Raw genomic sequence first — 6,780 nt, 5'->3', positions numbered from 1 at the left:
AAGCATGAACCATCCACTGGACCACGCAGAATGCCACCGCACGCACTGCCAGCAGTCAGGGTGCACTGGCAGCCCCTGCAAACGTGGCCATCAGCTGCCGAGCCACATTCAGGAGTCCATTCATGATCTGTAAGCGTGAGGCTGTGGCATCCCTTTCACACTTGACACCTGAGAAATTCCTGTCGAAACAAGTGTTTTCCTAGCCACCAAAGCTGATGCATGGCTTTCATAGCTGCAGGTCCAGTACCGATCGAGATGTTTGCATAGAGGCTCACCCTCACAGATGCAGCTAACAGGTTGTCAGTGTTACACTGACGTCACACGTCTATGTAAATAACACCCAAGTCTCCCTCTGGATATACTCTAGAAATCTGATGCAATGTATTCAGAAAACTTTTACGAAAATATCCCAGAACAACACAGGTTGCATTGTTCCTAGAGATCCTTACAGGATAGCCCATTCGTCACGTGTTACGATGTACTGCCTTCAACAAATATCTCAGAAATGGTAAACATTCTCACCGCTGAAAGCCTTCATCATGTCTGTGCATGGTTGCGAAAAAATCATTTATCATAAAAGCATTCTTGTTATTTGGGAAGAGAGCACTGTCAAAGAACAGATGGGAAATTCAGATGTGGATTTAACTTAATAATTAAAAATCAAATTGGACACCATTAAAACTACATCTAATAAAAATAAGGAAAGAGTTGTTTTCTGTATCTGAAAGTGTATGCTAAAGTGAATGAAGATTTGGTACAAGAATATCTGCTTCTCTTGTTCGCTAATCTACCAAAAACCCAAAGATATCTCCTAAATACAATGATCCATGGGCATGTATTTCAGATGTGGAAAGTGGGTAGCGGATGACCTTGAAAAGTAGTTGAAACTAGGTAGCTGAAAGTATAGTGAGCCCCTTTTCGTACCTATATGAAGAATTTAGCTGTCAATGCAATATGGCGCCCTGTACAAAACAGGTTTGCCACTGAAAGTCTCGTCTGCAGAAGAGAATGGCAAACAGTGTTGCCACACCGGCAGTAATTTGGCGGTTGAATTCAGGAAGAGCTAACCAGAATGCTCCATTCATTCACAAGAATTCCTTTGTGCTGGGACACACTAGCCTCTACAGACTGGTTCAAACGAGATGGGGGCAAGGTATCTACTTAAAGTTCTGAGAGTAATGTGATGTCTTGTTTGTTCAAGTGTTCAAAGACAGGAAGAAGCATACCATCCATCCCTGGCAGGATTGTGGCGTTAGGACAACTCCACTGTAGGTCAGAGCTTCGAATTCTGTTTGTGAAATTGTTCTGAATTTCCCATCTTTGCTTAGACAGTGCTCTCTTCCCAAACAACAAGAATGCGTTTATAATAAACGGAGTTTTCGCAACTACGCACAGCTGTAATGAAGGCTTTTAGTGGTGAGAACGTTTACCATGTCTGAGACGTATTTTGAAGGCAGGGCAGCGTAACACATGATGAACAGGCTGTCCCACTAGGATCGGTAGAAAGAATGCAACTTGTGTTATTCTGGGATATTTTCATAAACAGAGGGAGACTTGGCTGTTATTTACATAGACATGTGACGTCAGTATAACACTGTCAGCCTTTTAGCTGCACCTGCAAGGGTGAGCCGCACCTATGAGAGCTATGCGTCAGCCATGGTGGGTAGGAAAGCAATTGCTTCGACAGGGATTTCTCATGTGTCAAGTATAAAAGGGCTGCCACCATCTCATGCTTGTGGGACCTAAACAGACACCTGCACATGGCCCGGCAGCTGATAGCCACATCGTTGCTTTGTGGGGCTGCCAGTACACCCTGACTCCTGGCAGTGTGTGTGGTGGCGTTGTGTGCAGTCCAGTAGACAGCACATGGTTCGTGTTTGAAAGATTTTTACCAGTATAATTACGTGTCATAAGTGTTTGATGATGACATTCCTCGCACAATCGGAATAAAAAAAGTAAATCAATCAATGTGATTACTCCAGAATGAGATTTTCACTCTGCAGTGGAGTGTGCGCTGATACAAAACTTCCTGGTAGATTAAAACTGTGTGCCGGACCGAGACTCGAACTCGGGAGTTCGAGTCTCGGTCCGGCACACAGTTTTAATCTGCCAGGAAGTTTCAATGTGATTACTTCTTGCACGGCCTGCATCTTTCCTAACAGCAGAGAACAACGAACGAGAGAAATCCAACTGCACAAACTGATTTTTTTATAAATAAACAATATACCCTTGAATTTCCTGTTATGAGGTCCTTCCTCTCCATCGCAGAGCCACCAATTTTCCGGTAGGGGAAGGGTGGGGAGGGGGGGGGGGGGGCTGGAGGGATGGGGATGTTTACCAGAGAGGTAGGACTAATTGATCAGTTTAACTAAGTAGTCAATGATATTGAGAAGAATGAGAGGGGACTATTCAAATAACTCAGAGCTGCAAGTGTACCTGTCTCAGTGAGGGGAGGGGGTGGGTTGGAGGTTTCCTGAGGGCTCAGAGGGGAGGAGAGGGAGAGGTGGGGAACAATCTGTTAAGGAACTGTCAATCAAGAGGAAGGATCATGTTAGTAAAACACTAGGCTAATGACCTGTCAGTACAACAGGTTGATCCTGAGTGCCTACTAGCCTCTGATGCAGGCAATCCACACTAACAAAATGCACAGACACGGCTCTTGGCCTACTATTTTTGAGTTGGGGTGACAACCAGTAAAACAATAGCATTTTTCATTGCAGTGAAAATTTCCCATGACATTTCAATATACTGTGTTCTGCTACAAGTGCGAGAATATTTTGTGAACACCCACATTCATAGGGAGAAATGATCATTGTAATAAAATAAGGACGTCAGAGCTTGCACAGAAAGATTGAAATGTTCGTTTTTACCATGTGCTCTTAGTGAGTGGAACGGTACAGAAATAGTGTGAAGGGGGTTCGATGAACCATCTGTCAAGCACTTCAGTGTGAATTGGAGAGCAGTTATATAGATATATATGTCGGATGTCATTTGAGGTGAATAGAGGGTTAAGGTTCTAGCAAACAATGATAGTTTACTTCTTCTTTTCTGTTTAGTGAAGAAAGTGTTCCGACTCTAAATATCGTTCAGTCGACCAAACTTCAGTCTATAGTCTTCCTTCCTTGAAGCAACAATGGAAGGATCGTTGATATTGCGCATCCCTGAAAGCGCTGTCCAAATAATCAATCTCCCTTATTTATTTCCACGCATCGGAAAAAGAGATACTGACTGGGATTCATTTCACATGTGGCGAAGTATCAGATGCTAAGGGGAACTGTTCCTACAAAAACTGCTGTGGCTTGAATTGTTACCTTGAATAAAATAAATATCTGTCTCCAAGATCAAATCTTTTCCCAAACTGGTTCCTACGACGTTACTGACAAAAATTTATTTAAAATAACGTTTGTCTGGGAGAGATGAACAAGTCACATAAGACACTACCCTGGGGAAACGAGATCTACATAAATGTTAATTATTTTGCCATAGGTATCTTAGGATGTAGGTAGGTGCTTAAATATACAAATATACAGTATGCTGAACTGTTTTAGATTTTTCTCATGCGTAGTATTAACGTGTCTCACATATAGGCCAACTTCTACAGCTTTTACAATTAAATTTTACTTTCATTTTCAAATCTTCTGTTAATTACTAAATGCCCTTAAAATACGTAAACGTTTATAAATCGGAAGGGACGATGGTTAAGGTACAGCTGGAAGAGTGGTTTGAGTTTTGTACTTGACAAAACAGTTGGAGGTGTGGAAGTCCTTCCCAGTGTATGAACAGGCGCTGACAAGAGAGGTGGCAGCCTCTTTGCTGCAGGAGCTCCTCATAACACAGACGGCAGACAGCAGAAGCAGATAGCAGGGCCGTACCAGAACGAGGCTGGCCACACAGCCTGCTCATGCAGACAGTGACACGGAAACACTTGTCGCACGCACTGTAACACACTCTGACTGTCTTGCGTTTACTGCAGTATACAGTCTAATATTTAAACTTCTCATGTTTCAGGTTCCTCTGGTGGACCTGTATCGTCCTGGATCGGTAAGACCCATTTTAGCTTTTTACTTTTACTTTACATTATCCATAGATATTTCTAAGTACTTTGCCTGGTCACAGGTAAAGTACATTCCTTTTGATTACATTCCTTTCATCATCAAAATTAAATGAGTATGTGGACTTACTCTGGGGCCGCAAATCCCTGACTGTACCAGGTGTCAAAGAAATGATGATATGTCCCAGGATGATGTAGGCTTCAGGACTCCAGAATGTGGTTTAGGCCACTACTGGGAAGGGATATCTTCTTCACATACATTTTCAGCAATCCTTGTGTATATACAAGTGCTGTATCATATGAATTTGTCTAGTGCAGAGGGTTGTAATGAAGCTGTGTAGAGTGTAGAGGTGACTTTGTGTCCTTGATGGTGAAAGAGGAAGTGACAGCAGATATCACAGCTAACTCCTTCTTCTCCAGTATCAAACCAGAGGGCAATAAACATGATGTCACAATAAGACCAACGAACCACAACTGACACTTTTGTACCCAGTAATTCAACATGTCTCTGCAGAATGCCTGGGCATTGAAACCAGGGCGCAGACATATAGTCTGGTGACCAGAGAGTATGCAAGACTATGTCTGAACATCAGTCTGATGGAAACCTATGGAAACATCTCGGATCATTAGGAATTATACGGAAAAGTCATAGACTGAACGCCTACACATCCTGTTCATAGCTACAGCCGCAGAGGCTGGTTCCAAAGGCGTGTCCAAATTCTCTGAATCTTCATGTATGTAACGTCTATATAGGCAACATTTATAAAATTATTAACAACTTTTTGTCTTTTTGGCCCCGGTTTATTTTCCAGAGAAACACAAATATGTCATACAGTTTTATTTGGAATGAAAAGCTCCTACGTGGAAATGAGCTATACAGATCTCTACCTGCCCTGTGGTCCTCCCGCCCACTGCTGGATGGAGTGTCATTGTATCTTTAAAAACAATGCTTCGTCTAACAGAGAGAATATTCTGCGAAGTCGAACTGCTACCACAACTGGAGTAGATCAGCTGGAGTTATCTCCAAGACATAGACATCTCGCTCGATGCTCTCCCAGGTGTACTTAATAGGACCAGTGTCATATGACATGAAAACTTACACAAGTGGCCTCATGTGTGGGGAGTGTTCCTCAAAGCATTCACACTTAACTGACAAAAGTAATGAATTGGACTCCTGAAACTACAAGTCAACACTGGGCGCTAAAGGTGGTGAAACAGATTTACGCACTTATAATCAAACAGTAGGTTAAGGTACTGATGGCCGGGAGAAGATGATAGTAGTGCATCAAACACCTCTTTTCATCCTGCGTACTGAACATGTGGCTTGAACGAATTTGATCACTGCCATTGGCGTGCACCAACTTATATCGTGACACATTACTCCTGATGTGTATTTTCCAAGCTTATAGGGCAAATATTCTTCCGATCTCCAACACTTCGACCACTGTCGGCAATTCAGAGTACACTTCACACCTCTTGATAAGATAGTTGGGACTGAGCGAGGTGGTGCTGTGGTCAGACACTGGACTTGCGTTTGACAATACAGAAGTTCCAGCTCCATCTCTCACAAACCTGTCTTGGGGTTTCTGTGATGTCCCTAAATAGCTTACGGTAAATTTCTAGATGATTCCCTCAGAAAGAAAGCAACCAGTTTCCTTACCTGTCCATCCCCATCCTTTCCCAATCCAGCCTTGTGCCCAACCTGCAGCACTCTTAGCATCAAGGGGACATAGAACCATAACATTTTTCTTGTGCCCACAGCAATTTCGGTGCTTGTTTTGTGCATCGAGTGTAGGTACACATGTGGAGCGATGAATTGTCTGCCACAGGGATATGGCGATATGGCTGTTGGCAGGACGCTGTCGTCCAGCATTAAAATGGCTAATAGTCGCTGCATTATTATCCATCAATCCACAGTCACAAGCCACGGCAGTTGACAATAACAAATTACAGTATAAATACAGTGTTCACATGTCGACGAAAGGCTGTAGAGGTAGTGATTTTTCTTGAATTGGTGCTGTGTCCTCACAACATTGACTAAATGGTGACATATGTACTGATATCACAGATCCTATGCCATGTATGCTCTTCTGTTCAGTGTATCCCAACCATGGGTGCCAAGACGAGTGGTATGATTTATTTTGCTGTGTCCAGAGAGTAAGTTTGAATGGAGTGTCATTCTGTGGACCCAAGATGGCAGACAGCCCAGATATGTGACTGCTGTGAGTGCCACTGTGGTCGAGCTAGTATCGAGCATGTATGGTGGTATAATGAGTCAGCTGCAACTAGAGGAACCAGCAATGTCTTCCAGCACAATCACCAATTTTTATGAGGCGAATAAGCCTACAGCGAAGAACCAGTGGCCAAAATGTCATGGTGGCCAATGTGTCCATACCGTGGGGTGGACCTGAAGATGTTGGAGTTACTGAGCAGCTACATGGAGACGAATGTGCAGGTTCTGGGCAGAATTGTTCCTGAGGAACTCAAGAATTTGATGCACTACACTTCTGTCACCTGAATGTCACTACAGTCTGTGAGGGGCATGGCCGCTGTGTGGACACAACAACTTGGTGGAGTGGTTGGTGCCTGTTCACAGCCAGATGGACAGTGATCCCAGTTGATGCAGAGAACCTGGCTTCGGCATATCAAGAGGAGCACTAACTGAGAACTTTTGCAGCTGACAGTTGCATGCTGGTGACTTTATGGTTGGTACAGTGTATCGTGTGGTA

The sequence above is a fragment of the Schistocerca serialis genome, chromosome 9 (assembly GCF_023864345.2).
Source record: "Schistocerca serialis cubense isolate TAMUIC-IGC-003099 chromosome 9, iqSchSeri2.2, whole genome shotgun sequence".
In the NCBI taxonomy this organism is placed as follows: Eukaryota; Metazoa; Arthropoda; class Insecta; order Orthoptera; family Acrididae; genus Schistocerca; species Schistocerca serialis.
Note: the sequence above shows the minus strand (reverse complement) of the source record.